General features: G+C 39.3%; 1 pseudogene; it reads left to right on the top strand.

Annotated features, from left to right (window-relative positions):
• The first annotated feature begins 14,462 nt into the window (after nucleotides 1–14,462).
• On the top strand, nucleotides 14,463–17,017 carry LOC102980096 (pre-mRNA-splicing factor 38B-like; annotated as a pseudogene).
• Nucleotides 17,018–17,556: the final 539 nt, after the last annotated feature.

Raw genomic sequence — 17,556 nt, forward strand, 5'->3', positions numbered from 1 at the left:
TTTGTTCTTTAATTCCTCTAGGTCTTTGTTAAACATTTCTTGCACCTTCTCGATCTTTGCCTCCATTCTTTTTCTGAGGTCCTGGATCATCTTCACTATCATTATTCTGAATTCTTTTTCTAGAAGGTTTCCTATCTACACTTCATTTAGTTTTTTCTCTGGGGTTTTATCTTGCTCCTTCATCTGGTACATAGCCCTCTGCCTTTTCATCTTGTCTATCTTTCTGTGAATGTGGTTTTTGTTCCACAGGCTGCAGGATTGTAGTTCTTCTTGCTTCTGCTGTCTGCCCTCTGGTGGATAGGCTATCTAAGAGGCTTGTGCAAATTTCCTGATTGGAGGGGCTGGTGGTGGGTAGAGCTGGCTGTTGCTCTGGTGGGTAGAGCTCAGTAAAACTTTAATCCATTTGACTGTTGATGGGTGGGGCTGGGTCCCTCCCTGTTGGTTGTTTGGCCTGAGGCAACCCAACACTGGAGCCTACCCAGGCTCTTTGGTGGGGCTAATGGCAGAGTCTGGGAGGGCTCATGCCAAGGAGTACTTCCCAGAACTTCTGCTGCCAGTGTCCTTGTCCCCACGGTGAGCCACAGCCACCCTCCGCCTCTGCAGGAGACTTTCCAACACTAGCAGGTAGGTCTGGTTCAGTCTCCCCCTGGGGTCACTGCTCCTTCCCCTGGTCCCGATGCACACACCATTTTGTATGTGACCTCCAAGAGTGCAGTCTCTGTTTCTCCCAGTCTTGTCGAAGTCCTGCAATCAAATCCCACTAGCCTTCAAAGTCTGATTCTCTTGGAATTCCTCCTCCGTTTGCCGGACCCCCAGGTTGGGAAGCCTGATGTGGGGCTCAGAACCTTCACTCCAGTGGGTGGACTTCTGTGGTATAAGTGTTCTCCAGTTTGTGATTCACCCACCCTGCAGTTATGGGATTTGATTTTATTTTGATTGTGCCCCTCCTACCGTCTCATTGTGGCTACTCCTTTGTCTTTGGATGTGGGGTATCTTTTTTGGTGAGTTCCATTGTCTTCCTGTCGATGACTGTTCAGCAGTTAGTTGTGATTCCTGTGCTCTCACAAGAGGGAGTGAGAGCACACCCTTCTACTCTGCCATCTTGAACTCTGTGTGAAATTTAAACACCTCCAGTTGGAATCAGTACTAAAACTGACTTGAGAGCGACCCGTCTTTAAGTCAGTTTCTGATTCATGAACCAACTCACCCAAGCTCAAGTTGACTTTGATGTTTAAAGAACTGTGAACCTTTTGAAGGTAGGGATTGTGTTTTATTGATTTGACCAGGGACTAGTATCATACCTGATCCTGGTGGGCTGTCAATAAAGGTTTTGTGGAATACATGAATGAATAGAATATTATCAAAGGTTTAAAGAATATTTGAATAGGTTCAGAGCTTGATTTCCTTTTGTCTATGTAAATACTATGAAATAATCCCCAGTAAATTATTCAGGCAGAGTATCTCTTAAAACATCATTTATGAGAATAGCAATAACTACCCCAAAACACTGGTCATAAGCCTTAAGAGTACTGTTATTTAAGATCAAGAATTTTGCATGTCATCCTTTGCCAGTTTGAACTTAAGAGAGTGGGAAAATGATAGTGACATACTGGGCTGACAAGGAGGCAGTAAAATTGTTATCCTCATACATTGCTGGGGGTTTATAAAATGGTTAATCCTTTTAGAAAGCATTTAAAAGTATAAGAACCATCAAAACGTCTATACTTTTGACTCAGTGTTATAATTTTTAGGATCTAATGAAGTAGTCCAAAGTAAGGAACTAGCTGTATATAGAAAGATGTTAATTGTAGAATTATTTCTCCAGTTGGAGAATATTATAGTGTTAAACCTCGAGTAAGTTAATTATCTCTCTGCCTCAATTTTCTTTTCTGTAAAATGGAGATAATAACAGTACCTTTCTCAAGTTGTTGTGAGAAATAAATGAAATTATATGTATATTAAAGTAGTATCTGGCATATATAAAGCATGCAAATTTAGTTGCTACTGCTGTTCTGTTTTATTATTATTGACGAGTAGTTCTCTTATTTCTTGGAGTCTTTTATGTAATTATGCTAGGCATTATGTTGGGTGAATGGGAGATAAGTAAATAAAAGTTGTGGTTCTTGTTTACAGGAAACTTAAAATTCATTTGGTGGTGAATGTAATATATTTATAAATATTTTAATTACAGATCAGTATGTGTTAAATGACACAAGAAAGTTACAAAATGCTGTGTGTTCTAATACAAGGAAGATTGCAGATTGCTTTGGGTTTGTCGCGATGGAGAAGTGACATTTTCACTGAGCTTTGAAGGATAAATAGTATTTTGAAAAGTAAAACTATGAGAGATGGTATTTCATGGGGCACATGAGCAAAGACAGAGATTGGAAAATAGATCATCTATGTGTGTAGTGGAGTAGAATTTGGGATAATAAAGCAGAGGAGAGAGGAAGAGTCCCCATGTTGGAATGGTTTGAATGCCAGGTTGAGTTTTTATTTTATTCATGTGACATTGCTAAGTGATGCCTTTTGTGACCTGATTAGAGCTATGTTTTAGGAAGATTGAATAACTGCAGAATGATTTGCTGGAGGAAGAAGAGATGGGAAGTGGGAAGACTATTTTTTCCTCCCCTCCCTCTCCCCCCTCCTCCCCCCTCCTCCCCCCTCCTCCCCTCCCTTCCCCTCCCCTCCCCTCCCTTCCCCTCCCCTCTCTCCTTCCTTCCTTCCTTCCTTCCTTCCATCAAAAAACATTTGTTGTTCACTCCTGTGCCGTGTTTTATGTTTTATATTGAGGATAGTAAACTTTCTATCATATTTATTGCTTGACCTGTGGTTGTTAGTGGTATTTCAGAACGTAGGTGATGAAGACAAACTAGTGTGGTGTTTGTAGGAATGAAATATTAGATGTCAAATGCGTTACAGAGATGGCATGGCAGGCTTGATGATTTTGTATGTGGGGTAAGGGAGAGGTCCAAGTTAAAGACAACTTTTAGGTTTTAAACTTGAGTGACTTGGGGACTTATTGCACTTCTTGTTCCTAATGCACATTGGGAAATAAAGAGGGTGTGCTAGTGTATGTGGACAAGTGGGATTTTATATTTGATTTATTTAGTTTGCATTGCCAGTGGAAAATTCAGTTGATTCCTTTTAGGAAGCAGTTAGCAGTGGGGAACTGGGACTTGGGGAGTAGGGAATAGGGGTGGCCAGAGGTGTTAAGAATATAGATTTGTAATCATGTCTACAGAAGTGGTAGATAAAGCCTGAAGTGAATGGAACTGTCATGGGAGAATGTGCTCTTAGTGGGGGTGGGTCTGGAGCTGAATACTCTTCATTTTAAAAGAGTCACTTTATTCCTTAGAAGAATTATATATGCCCATTACAAAAAACCTGGTGGTATGGAGGGTATATCCAAAATCTTACTACTCAAAAGTAACTCATTAATATTCAGGAAGATCAAACTAGACTTCTTTTTATACATATTTGTAGGTAGTTAGAAATAATTTTGGAAATTACTATTTATTGAACAGTGTATTTTATTTCATACCATGACTGTCTATAACAATCCAAATCCCTCAGTTGTTTGTTTGTGATATTGAGTTCCTACAACTGTAGCCCTGTATAGGGCTAGGAGGAGGTGCACTCTTGGTATGTTGCAAGAGCTTGCCTTGAGGGGCAGTGATCAAGGGAGGTGACAGGAATGTGACACATGATGGAACTAGTTGGCCTCAGGGTTCCAAGTAGAGCTGTGGTATGGTAGGTTAAAGATGACTGCACATTCTTTGCTGCTCTTTAAAGGAGGCATTTAAATTATACTAAGAAAAACTTTTTTCTGTCACATCATTAAAAACAGTTACTTCTGATAGCACTTAGTGAATTTAAGTGGTATTTCAGGGTTAGTTTGTATTATTAATATTATAAAAGCTAGATTGCTACTATTGTAATTCCTGTCTTTAAGCTATATTGTATAGATATATTTTCAAGAATATATTATTCATATATAGAAAACATAAAATTAAAATCTGTAAAGAAATATTTTATGAACTTAATGGTGTCCAGTTATTTCCACTTGTATCATGCTGTGATATGCTCCCTTCTGAGTAGGGAAGAGTTTGATCTTGTTGACTAGCTATAAATGGGGAGAATGTGCTTACAGTTTAAGAATTAAACAACTTGGTTTAGGTATTGATATTTGATGGGGTTGGTTATCTGAAAGTCAAATCTTAAGATAGTAATCTCAACTAGTGTAACTGGCAAGTGGGACCTGTATCTTTAAAAACTTAAGTTTTATGCCCAGAATTAATTCTACAAACATTTTATGTGCAGGTGATATGTAGGAAATGAAGATTACAAAAAACAGTCCCTGCCCTGGAATTTATATAGTCTGAGAGGTGAGAGAAGAGATTTGTACGAACAAGGTAGAATAATAGTTGCCTGAAAAACTACAAAATGCTGTGGGGTCTCCAAGAGGGAAAAATCTATTTTAAAAAAAATTGTGTGTGTATGTCTTGTAAGTTTTTGGGGAAAAAATTTCAGGAACAGTGGCATTTGAGTTGGTTTTAGAGAGATGGCTTGGTGTCAGCAGATTGAGGCTAGTTTGATGGATTAATGTGAGAACAACACAGGTGGAATACTATGGAACGTGTTTGGAAAATGGCCAGTAGTGTGTGTTGGCAGTAATGTGGGGAATGAGGAGGATTACTTGGAGATGATGTTAAGGCTAATATGCTGAGGAGTTTGTACTCTATTTTGTAGGCGTTTGAAAACACTTGGAGGTATTTTATTTGAGCAGGAACTGATATCATTCAATTTGTATTTTAGGAAGGTTTCCTAGATGGACTAAGAGATATTTAATGGTAGGTAGGAGCATGAACTGTGGAGCCTTCAGTGCCGGGACACCTCCTGGCTCTGTCACTCTTGGTAATCTGATCAATCACGGGTTTACTCATCTGCAAAGTGGTGGTAATGATAGTACTTAGAGAGCTGTTGTGATGAATAAATGACATTATGCAGTGGAGTGCTTACTACAGGTCTTAACACAGAGTAAATGCTCACAAAAAATATTTGCTACAGAAGAATATGATTTTGGAAAAGGGCAAAAGCTAGAGGTAGAAAGATCACACAGGAAAGAGGAAAGTCAGTCTGTACTAACCAACAAGGTACATAATATGCCGGGGCTTTTAAAAATTATGGAGATAACATTTTATTGCACTATTGAAAAGTCTTAATTGTGTTTGTTAGGTATATGTGTGCATGTGTTTAAAATAAGTTCTCTGAAAAGGCAGCTGGTTATATTAAATCTCGCCTGTCTTTGTATCAGAGTGATCATAAGCCTGCATGAACGCACGGGTTAGTGACTTTTGTAGATACGTGGTGTTGGCGGAACAGGAGATGATTAGTAAACCCAGCTGCTTGGGAAGTCATTGATTGAAGAAAGACCATCGCTGAAGTTTTCACTCAGTGCTTCCTCACTGTGCAGCTTTTTTTCTTACTGGGTCATGAGAAATGAGAAGAGGGTGGAAAAGAAAGGACATGAAAGGGCAAAGGCTGCATTACTTGGCTTTGTTGTTAGGAGTTATTCCTGAGAGGGTATAAAAGTTAGAAGGAAGAATACTTTAACATAAAGGTGCTCTGTGTCCTCCAAGGGACTGTGAATAAATTCCGTGATTGTTTGGCCTTAAGATGAGAGATTCAGGGTGAATTGATTTTACCTAAGCTTATGGGAAGAGTTAGGATTAGTCAGAACTGTGATTGAGAAAATTGAAAATTACCTTGAAACATCAAAGTCTTTGGGGTCAAATGTGACTCTGCTTTTTCTCCAGCTCTTACCCACTATATCAGCAAACTCTATTGTCCCTACCCTCAAAATAGATCTTGGCTTGGGGCATTTCTCACTTCCTCCATTGCTCCACTCTAGCTCAAAATCACCATTACCTCCTTGACTAGACCAAGGCAACAGCCCTAAACTGGTCTTCTTGTTTGATTTGTGTCCAGCTCAGAGCTAGTCTTTATATAGCAGCTGGGTTAAACCTCTTTAATATAAGCAAGGCCATATTCCTCTTTCATAGAAACCTTAGTAGATTCCTATTTCAGGTGTTCTTAGTACAACTTGGAAAACCCTGCAAGGTCTGGCCCTATTTCTGGAAACTTTTCTCCTGTCACACCGCTGATACTCTGTTGCACACCCTAGCCATCAAGCTGCTCTTGCCCCAGGATCTTTGCACTTGTGGATCCCCTGCCCAGATGGGCTTTCCACAGGTGCCCACGTAATTCACTCAGTTTATTCAGGTCTCTGTTCACAGGTCATCTCCTCACAGAGGCTTCTCTGGTTACCTACTGTAAAGTAGGCATTCTCCGTTCCCTTTAACAGGCTTTATGCACTTATCACTACCCAACAAATACATCTTTTAAGAACATTTGTTTTCCCCATTAGGTTGTAAACTCCAAGAGAGCAGGGATTTTGTTTTTTGGAGTATTTCTACCAGCTAGGACTTAGTAAATGGCCAGTAAATATTTGTTTAATGGATGAATGATTTATAAACAAAAGGGGATTTATATTTCTTTAAATCTGAAATTTACTATTTCATCAACATTTACTTATTATCAGCTATGTACTGGAGCAGCCTAAATGAAAATATGAAACATTTAAGAAAAGGAACAACTAGGGAACCATAGGATTATAATAGGATATCCAAGCAGCTTTTGCTTAAGATCGTACTTGGTGGTATAGAGGATATAGTCTTTAGAAGTTTCTTTCCCTCTAGCTGTAAATTATCTTTCTTATGACATTGTCTATGCTAAACTTGAGGGCTGACAAAAATTGTTTGATTCTTACAAATTATTTAGTAGCTGACTGATTTTGTAACTCTCCAGTTAACAGTGTGGTCTTAATCTTGCGTGATTCTTTTCAGAAATAAAATTTTTTAGGTCTTATAGTATCTAGAAGTTTTCAATCTTAAAGTGAATTTCAGCTCTAGATCTTTTTGACAAAGGTTCAAACTCTCAGTTCCAAATATCAGAGAAATATGTTGAATTTAAATGGCTAAGTGAGGGACTTCCCTGGTGGTGCTGTGGTTAAGAATCCGCCTGCCAGTGCAGGGGACACGGGTTCGAGCCCTGGTCCGGGAAGATCCCACATGCCATGGAGCAACTAAGCCTTGTGCACCACAACTACTGAGCCCGTGCTCTAGAGCCCGCGAGCCACAACTACTGAGCCCGTGTGCCACAACTACTGAAGCCCGCGTGCCTAGAGCCCATGCTCTGCGACAGGAGAAGCCCCCGCAATGAGAACCCTGCACACCACAACGAAGAGTAGCCCCCGCTTGCCGCTACTAGAGAAAGGCTGTGCACAGTAACGAAGACCCAGCGCAGCCAAAAATAATAAAATGCATAAACTTATAAAAATAAATAAATAAATGAATGAATGAATTGCTAAGTGAAAAACAAACGTTGCAAACACCAGAACGCTCTTCGGGATCATTAGGAAACCCAGCATGCCTTAGTGCATAAAACTCCCAAAACACTGGTCATAAGCCTTAAGAGTACTGTTATTTAAGATCAAGAATTTTGCATGTCATCCTTTGCCAGTTTGAACTTAAGAGAGTGGGAAAATGATAGTGACATACTGGGCTGACAAGGAGGCAGTAAAATTGTTATCCTCATACATTGCTGGGGGTTTATAAAATGGTTAATCCTTTTAGAAAGCATTTAAAAGTATAAGAACCATCAAAACGTCTATACTTTTGACTCAGTGTTATAATTTTTAGGATCTAATGAAGTAGTCCAAAGTAAGGAACTAGCTGTATATAGAAAGATGTTAATTGTAGAATTATTTCTCCAGTTGGAGAATATTATAGTGTTAAACCTCGAGTAAGTTAATTATCTCTCTGCCTCAATTTTCTTTTCTGTAAAATGGAGATAATAACAGTACCTTTCTCAAGTTGTTGTGAGAAATAAATGAAATTATATGTATATTAAAGTAGTATCTGGCATATATAAAGCATGCAAATTTAGTTGCTACTGCTGTTCTGTTTTATTATTATTGACGAGTAGTTCTCTTATTTCTTGGAGTCTTTTATGTAATTATGCTAGGCATTATGTTGGGTGAATGGGAGATAAGTAAATAAAAGTTGTGGTTCTTGTTTACAGGAAACTTAAAATTCATTTGGTGGTGAATGTAATATATTTATAAATATTTTAATTACAGATCAGTATGTGTTAAATGACACAAGAAAGTTACAAAATGCTGTGTGTTCTAATACAAGGAAGATTGCAGATTGCTTTGGGTTTGTCGCGATGGAGAAGTGACATTTTCACTGAGCTTTGAAGGATAAATAGTATTTTGAAAAGTAAAACTATGAGAGATGGTATTTCATGGGGCACATGAGCAAAGACAGAGATTGGAAAATAGATCATCTATGTGTGTAGTGGAGTAGAATTTGGGATAATAAAGCAGAGGAGAGAGGAAGAGTCCCCATGTTGGAATGGTTTGAATGCCAGGTTGAGTTTTTATTTTATTCATGTGACATTGCTAAGTGATGCCTTTTGTGACCTGATTAGAGCTATGTTTTAGGAAGATTGAATAACTGCAGAATGATTTGCTGGAGGAAGAAGAGATGGGAAGTGGGAAGACTATTTTTTCCTCCCCTCCCTCTCCCCCCTCCTCCCCCCTCCTCCCCCCTCCTCCCCTCCCTTCCCCTCCCCTCCCCTCCCTTCCCCTCCCCTCTCTCCTTCCTTCCTTCCTTCCTTCCTTCCATCAAAAAACATTTGTTGTTCACTCCTGTGCCGTGTTTTATGTTTTATATTGAGGATAGTAAACTTTCTATCATATTTATTGCTTGACCTGTGGTTGTTAGTGGTATTTCAGAACGTAGGTGATGAAGACAAACTAGTGTGGTGTTTGTAGGAATGAAATATTAGATGTCAAATGCGTTACAGAGATGGCATGGCAGGCTTGATGATTTTGTATGTGGGGTAAGGGAGAGGTCCAAGTTAAAGACAACTTTTAGGTTTTAAACTTGAGTGACTTGGGGACTTATTGCACTTCTTGTTCCTAATGCACATTGGGAAATAAAGAGGGTGTGCTAGTGTATGTGGACAAGTGGGATTTTATATTTGATTTATTTAGTTTGCATTGCCAGTGGAAAATTCAGTTGATTCCTTTTAGGAAGCAGTTAGCAGTGGGGAACTGGGACTTGGGGAGTAGGGAATAGGGGTGGCCAGAGGTGTTAAGAATATAGATTTGTAATCATGTCTACAGAAGTGGTAGATAAAGCCTGAAGTGAATGGAACTGTCATGGGAGAATGTGCTCTTAGTGGGGGTGGGTCTGGAGCTGAATACTCTTCATTTTAAAAGAGTCACTTTATTCCTTAGAAGAATTATATATGCCCATTACAAAAAACCTGGTGGTATGGAGGGTATATCCAAAATCTTACTACTCAAAAGTAACTCATTAATATTCAGGAAGATCAAACTAGACTTCTTTTTATACATATTTGTAGGTAGTTAGAAATAATTTTGGAAATTACTATTTATTGAACAGTGTATTTTATTTCATACCATGACTGTCTATAACAATCCAAATCCCTCAGTTGTTTGTTTGTGATATTGAGTTCCTACAACTGTAGCCCTGTATAGGGCTAGGAGGAGGTGCACTCTTGGTATGTTGCAAGAGCTTGCCTTGAGGGGCAGTGATCAAGGGAGGTGACAGGAATGTGACACATGATGGAACTAGTTGGCCTCAGGGTTCCAAGTAGAGCTGTGGTATGGTAGGTTAAAGATGACTGCACATTCTTTGCTGCTCTTTAAAGGAGGCATTTAAATTATACTAAGAAAAACTTTTTTCTGTCACATCATTAAAAACAGTTACTTCTGATAGCACTTAGTGAATTTAAGTGGTATTTCAGGGTTAGTTTGTATTATTAATATTATAAAAGCTAGATTGCTACTATTGTAATTCCTGTCTTTAAGCTATATTGTATAGATATATTTTCAAGAATATATTATTCATATATAGAAAACATAAAATTAAAATCTGTAAAGAAATATTTTATGAACTTAATGGTGTCCAGTTATTTCCACTTGTATCATGCTGTGATATGCTCCCTTCTGAGTAGGGAAGAGTTTGATCTTGTTGACTAGCTATAAATGGGGAGAATGTGCTTACAGTTTAAGAATTAAACAACTTGGTTTAGGTATTGATATTTGATGGGGTTGGTTATCTGAAAGTCAAATCTTAAGATAGTAATCTCAACTAGTGTAACTGGCAAGTGGGACCTGTATCTTTAAAAACTTAAGTTTTATGCCCAGAATTAATTCTACAAACATTTTATGTGCAGGTGATATGTAGGAAATGAAGATTACAAAAAACAGTCCCTGCCCTGGAATTTATATAGTCTGAGAGGTGAGAGAAGAGATTTGTACGAACAAGGTAGAATAATAGTTGCCTGAAAAACTACAAAATGCTGTGGGGTCTCCAAGAGGGAAAAATCTATTTTAAAAAAAATTGTGTGTGTATGTCTTGTAAGTTTTTGGGGAAAAAATTTCAGGAACAGTGGCATTTGAGTTGGTTTTAGAGAGATGGCTTGGTGTCAGCAGATTGAGGCTAGTTTGATGGATTAATGTGAGAACAACACAGGTGGAATACTATGGAACGTGTTTGGAAAATGGCCAGTAGTGTGTGTTGGCAGTAATGTGGGGAATGAGGAGGATTACTTGGAGATGATGTTAAGGCTAATATGCTGAGGAGTTTGTACTCTATTTTGTAGGCGTTTGAAAACACTTGGAGGTATTTTATTTGAGCAGGAACTGATATCATTCAATTTGTATTTTAGGAAGGTTTCCTAGATGGACTAAGAGATATTTAATGGTAGGTAGGAGCATGAACTGTGGAGCCTTCAGTGCCGGGACACCTCCTGGCTCTGTCACTCTTGGTAATCTGATCAATCACGGGTTTACTCATCTGCAAAGTGGTGGTAATGATAGTACTTAGAGAGCTGTTGTGATGAATAAATGACATTATGCAGTGGAGTGCTTACTACAGGTCTTAACACAGAGTAAATGCTCACAAAAAATATTTGCTACAGAAGAATATGATTTTGGAAAAGGGCAAAAGCTAGAGGTAGAAAGATCACACAGGAAAGAGGAAAGTCAGTCTGTACTAACCAACAAGGTACATAATATGCCGGGGCTTTTAAAAATTATGGAGATAACATTTTATTGCACTATTGAAAAGTCTTAATTGTGTTTGTTAGGTATATGTGTGCATGTGTTTAAAATAAGTTCTCTGAAAAGGCAGCTGGTTATATTAAATCTCGCCTGTCTTTGTATCAGAGTGATCATAAGCCTGCATGAACGCACGGGTTAGTGACTTTTGTAGATACGTGGTGTTGGCGGAACAGGAGATGATTAGTAAACCCAGCTGCTTGGGAAGTCATTGATTGAAGAAAGACCATCGCTGAAGTTTTCACTCAGTGCTTCCTCACTGTGCAGCTTTTTTTCTTACTGGGTCATGAGAAATGAGAAGAGGGTGGAAAAGAAAGGACATGAAAGGGCAAAGGCTGCATTACTTGGCTTTGTTGTTAGGAGTTATTCCTGAGAGGGTATAAAAGTTAGAAGGAAGAATACTTTAACATAAAGGTGCTCTGTGTCCTCCAAGGGACTGTGAATAAATTCCGTGATTGTTTGGCCTTAAGATGAGAGATTCAGGGTGAATTGATTTTACCTAAGCTTATGGGAAGAGTTAGGATTAGTCAGAACTGTGATTGAGAAAATTGAAAATTACCTTGAAACATCAAAGTCTTTGGGGTCAAATGTGACTCTGCTTTTTCTCCAGCTCTTACCCACTATATCAGCAAACTCTATTGTCCCTACCCTCAAAATAGATCTTGGCTTGGGGCATTTCTCACTTCCTCCATTGCTCCACTCTAGCTCAAAATCACCATTACCTCCTTGACTAGACCAAGGCAACAGCCCTAAACTGGTCTTCTTGTTTGATTTGTGTCCAGCTCAGAGCTAGTCTTTATATAGCAGCTGGGTTAAACCTCTTTAATATAAGCAAGGCCATATTCCTCTTTCATAGAAACCTTAGTAGATTCCTATTTCAGGTGTTCTTAGTACAACTTGGAAAACCCTGCAAGGTCTGGCCCTATTTCTGGAAACTTTTCTCCTGTCACACCGCTGATACTCTGTTGCACACCCTAGCCATCAAGCTGCTCTTGCCCCAGGATCTTTGCACTTGTGGATCCCCTGCCCAGATGGGCTTTCCACAGGTGCCCACGTAATTCACTCAGTTTATTCAGGTCTCTGTTCACAGGTCATCTCCTCACAGAGGCTTCTCTGGTTACCTACTGTAAAGTAGGCATTCTCCGTTCCCTTTAACAGGCTTTATGCACTTATCACTACCCAACAAATACATCTTTTAAGAACATTTGTTTTCCCCATTAGGTTGTAAACTCCAAGAGAGCAGGGATTTTGTTTTTTGGAGTATTTCTACCAGCTAGGACTTAGTAAATGGCCAGTAAATATTTGTTTAATGGATGAATGATTTATAAACAAAAGGGGATTTATATTTCTTTAAATCTGAAATTTACTATTTCATCAACATTTACTTATTATCAGCTATGTACTGGAGCAGCCTAAATGAAAATATGAAACATTTAAGAAAAGGAACAACTAGGGAACCATAGGATTATAATAGGATATCCAAGCAGCTTTTGCTTAAGATCGTACTTGGTGGTATAGAGGATATAGTCTTTAGAAGTTTCTTTCCCTCTAGCTGTAAATTATCTTTCTTATGACATTGTCTATGCTAAACTTGAGGGCTGACAAAAATTGTTTGATTCTTACAAATTATTTAGTAGCTGACTGATTTTGTAACTCTCCAGTTAACAGTGTGGTCTTAATCTTGCGTGATTCTTTTCAGAAATAAAATTTTTTAGGTCTTATAGTATCTAGAAGTTTTCAATCTTAAAGTGAATTTCAGCTCTAGATCTTTTTGACAAAGGTTCAAACTCTCAGTTCCAAATATCAGAGAAATATGTTGAATTTAAATGGCTAAGTGAGGGACTTCCCTGGTGGTGCTGTGGTTAAGAATCCGCCTGCCAGTGCAGGGGACACGGGTTCGAGCCCTGGTCCGGGAAGATCCCACATGCCATGGAGCAACTAAGCCTTGTGCACCACAACTACTGAGCCCGTGCTCTAGAGCCCGCGAGCCACAACTACTGAGCCCGTGTGCCACAACTACTGAAGCCCGCGTGCCTAGAGCCCATGCTCTGCGACAGGAGAAGCCCCCGCAATGAGAACCCTGCACACCACAACGAAGAGTAGCCCCCGCTTGCCGCTACTAGAGAAAGGCTGTGCACAGTAACGAAGACCCAGCGCAGCCAAAAATAATAAAATGCATAAACTTATAAAAATAAATAAATAAATGAATGAATGAATTGCTAAGTGAAAAACAAACGTTGCAAACACCAGAACGCTCTTCGGGATCATTAGGAAACCCAGCATGCCTTAGTGCATAAAACTAATGTAAGTCATACTTAAATTTGAATTCTTTCTTACTAGTATTATAATTTTGCACAAGTTTTTTAACCTTTCTTGAGCCTGTTTATCTAATGAGTAAAATGGGTATAAAATTATCTAGCTACCGTACAGGGTTGATGTATGAATTAAGAAGATATTTGTATCATATAGTTTGTACATAATAAATGGTAGATAATACTATATAATAGTATATGCATGGGTTGCTGTGGGTGCATATGTTTTTGTATTTTGATAGTTGTGATGTTTCTAATTTTCCAGAGGTATTCGACAGTATTAACTAACATATTTTAAATCTATCCAGTTGTTATGAAATCCAGTCAATTTGTTTTACTCTTTTTATTTTAAAAAGCAGGTGTATTTTGAATTAATGAGTTATTTAAAATAGTATTAGATAGGGAGGGTGGGAGAGAGATGCAAGAGGGAGTAGATATGGGGATATAGGTACATGTATAGCTGATTCACTTTTTTATACAGCAGAAACTAACACACCATTGTAAAGCAATTATACTCCAATATAAATGTTAAAGAAAAATAAAAAATAATATAGTATTGGAAGTTATGAACATGAGAAAGTGGCAGAATTTCTGCTTTTAGAGATTAAAACATATCTAGGATCAATATTTTTGAAGCTCTGTAACTGTTTTTTTTTTTTTAGTATATGGTCTTAGTTGCGGCAGGCAGGCTCCTTAGTTGCGGCATGTGGGCTTCTTAGTTGCGGCTCGGGCTCCTTAGTTGCAGCTGATGGGCTCCTTAGTTGCAGCATGCAAACTCTTAGTTGCGGCATGCATGTGGGATCCCTGACCAGGGATCGAACCCAGGCCCCCTGCGTTGGGAGTGCGGAGTCTTAACCACTATCACCAGGGAAGTCCCTGTAACTGCGTTTTAAAATTATACTGTGAAGGGGCAGTTGGCAGAAGAGATCATGCTCCCAGGCCGCCGGCTTGCTTTCTGCTTGGAGTTCTTGCGGCCTGTGATTCGGCCTCTGTTCTCCACCCGGGGTCCATTTGTCGGGCATCCCGGTTGCCCTCTCTCACCCGGCTGGGGCACAGCAAGGAGGCCCCATCTTCCGACGGCGTCCTATGGAGTAGGGTCCTGGACCATTGTCCTGAAGAGCGAGATTGAGCTTGGCCTCCTCCCCCTCCCCTCTCCCTCCCTTCCTCCTTTCTTCCACCGCAACGTGGCTAACCACAGCCCTGCGCTGAGCCGCAGCCCCAGGCGGCCCGGCAGCAGCAGCAGTGCAGCGCGGAGGCGCCACCGAGCCGGCAGCCTCAGGCAAGCAGGGCAGTGTGCTGCCGCTGTGGAGCCACAGAAAGACTGTGGATCTCAACCCCATGATCGGACCAATATCCTGTCGTCGCCTTACTTCAAAGTGCAGCTCTACGAGCTCAAGACCTACCATGAGGTGGTGGACAAGATCTACTTTAAGATCACACATGCTGAACCATGGGCGAAAGGAAGCAGGAAGACAGCTGGCCAAACAGGGATGTGCGGAGGGGTTCTAGGCGTTAGGACAGAAGGAATTGTTTCTGCAGCTTTTTGCCTGTTATACAAATTATTTACTCTGAAGTTTGAAGTTAACTCGCAAGCAAGTGATGGGTCTTATAACACACACAGACTCTCCATATATTAGAGCCCTTGGATTTATGTATATAAGGTACACACAGCCCCCTACAGATCCATGGGACTGGTTTGAATCCTTCCTTGATGCTGAAGAGGACCTAGATGTGAAGGCTGGTGGAGGCTGTGTAATGACCACTGGAGAAATGCTATGGTCTTTTCTCACAAAACTGGAGTGGTGTTCTACCTTGTTTCCAAGAATTCCGGTTCCAGGTCAGAAGAATATTGATCAACAGATTAAAATGTGGCCAAGAAAAATCAAGAAAGATGGAAAGGAAGGCGCTGAGGAAAGAGACATGTTGAACGCAGGCGTTCAGAGTCTCCAAGGAGATCACTGAGTCCACAGAGGTCCCCAAGAAGATCCAGAAGTAGAAGCCATCATTGGGAGGGCCATGGGTCTTCTAGTTTTGACCGAGAATTAGAAAGAGAGAAAGAATGCTGGCGACCAGAGCGTGAAGCCAAAGAAAGGGAAAAAGAAAGGCGAAGATCCCGAAATATTGATCAGGGGTTAGAAGGCAGGCATAGCAGGAGTAGGGAAAGACATAGAAGCCGTAGTTGAAGTTGTGATAGGAAAGGGGCTAGAAGGGACAGGGATCGGGAAAGAGAGAAAGAAAATGAGAGAGGTAGAAGATGAGATTGTGACTATGATAAGGAAAGAGGTAATGACTGAGAAAAGGAGAGGTCAAGAGAACGGTCCAAGGAACGGAGAAGTAGGGGTGAGGTAGAAGAAAAGAAATATAAAGAAGACAAAGATGATAGGCAGCATAGAGATGACAAAAAAGATTCCAAGAAAGAAAGCATAGGAGTAGAAGTAGAAACGTGGGGAAACGAAGTAGAAGCAGTAGCAAAGAGAAATCAAGTAAACATAAAAATGAAAATAAAGAAAAATCAAGTCAAAGGAGTAGAAGTGGCAGTCAAGGAAGAACTGACAGTGTTGAAAAATCAAGAAAACGGGAACATAGCCCCAGCAAAGAAAAATCTAGGAAGCGTAGCAGAAGCAAAGAACATTCCCACAAACGAGATCACAGTGATAGTAAGGACCAGTCTGACAAACATGATCGCCAAAGGAGCCAAAGTATAGAACCAGAGAGCCAAGAAAGACAACATAAAAGTGAAGAGGAGAGTGTGTGAACATTTTTTGTAAAAGTGGATCACACTGAATCCTATAAATGTTGGATTAAATCTGCTTTTTTTTTTTTTCCTCCCAAGATGAGATGGTGCAGTAGTTACACACTCTTCAAGCTCCCTGTAGGCTGCATTTTCATTTCCTCTTTTGTGTAGGGAAGTGCTTTTGTAATCCCATTTACTGCATTGATGTTTTCACCCAACTGTTGAGTTTGATACATGATGCACAGATTATTCTTGCATTTTATTGTTTAATTGTTTTTGAGATGTACAGTCTCTACATATGTCCTGAAAATGTTTTAATTCCTTTGGCATGGTTGCCATGTTGGTTAAATTTGTATAAGGCCATAAACTGCCACTAATTCTATTTTTGTTTTGTAGGTGTGGGACTATGGTTTGTGTACAGAAGTTAGCATGGCTGTGCTTTTCATAATAGAATGCTAAAAACTTTGAAAATGGATCTTGGATGTCTATTATAGGAGAATTACATGCTTTCAGTGTACATGAAGGCAGCAGTTGTAGGATTCACATTCTTGTCCCCTGTATATTATCTTGGAAAGCTCTTGTTAATATGTCAAACCTAATATTCTCCACAGTTAACTTTAGAGAGAATTTAGGAGAAGTTCGTTTCTGATGCAAAGGTTTCAGTTAGGCTGTGATTTGATCAAAAGTCCGTTGAGCATTCTACCTCAAAGGGACACTGTTAGTATGACTAAAATTTATTCACTAAGTTTTCCTTTTTTATTTGAAAAAATACATGACATGTAATCCTTTTCTTGAATTTTTCAGATTTTAAAGTACTATATAGAAGGAGAAATTAATGTCTAAAGCCTAACATTCTTGCAGGAACCCTATACTAATGTGAAATTGGGAGAGGGTGGGGCAGATGAGTAGAGAAATAGATGTAAGCCTCAAGCTTCCAAAGCATTTTTATAAATGGAAAATACTTAAATTATGAAACAGCTTGATATAGTGTCCTTTTTTTAAATTGAAAACTTTTTTTATTGATAATGAAGATTGCTGTTTGAGGTTTTAAACTTAATCTAGAACAGAGAAGTATTTAAAGTAATGCTGTGCTGCATTATTTAAGATTATCAGCAAATTATTTGATAGATTATTCTTATGACTTGTATTCTGATTACAGAGAAGGATCATGAGTGTGGAATAAATACTGGATTAAATCCTTAAAAAAAATAAAATTATACTATGGATGTACCTGGTCATGTCATTGATGTTAGTGTAGGACCAGTGCACAGTATGGCTCAGTAAAATAA

This window comes from Physeter macrocephalus, chromosome 16 (assembly GCF_002837175.3).
Source record: "Physeter macrocephalus isolate SW-GA chromosome 16, ASM283717v5, whole genome shotgun sequence".
NCBI classification, from domain to species: domain Eukaryota; kingdom Metazoa; phylum Chordata; class Mammalia; order Artiodactyla; family Physeteridae; genus Physeter; species Physeter macrocephalus.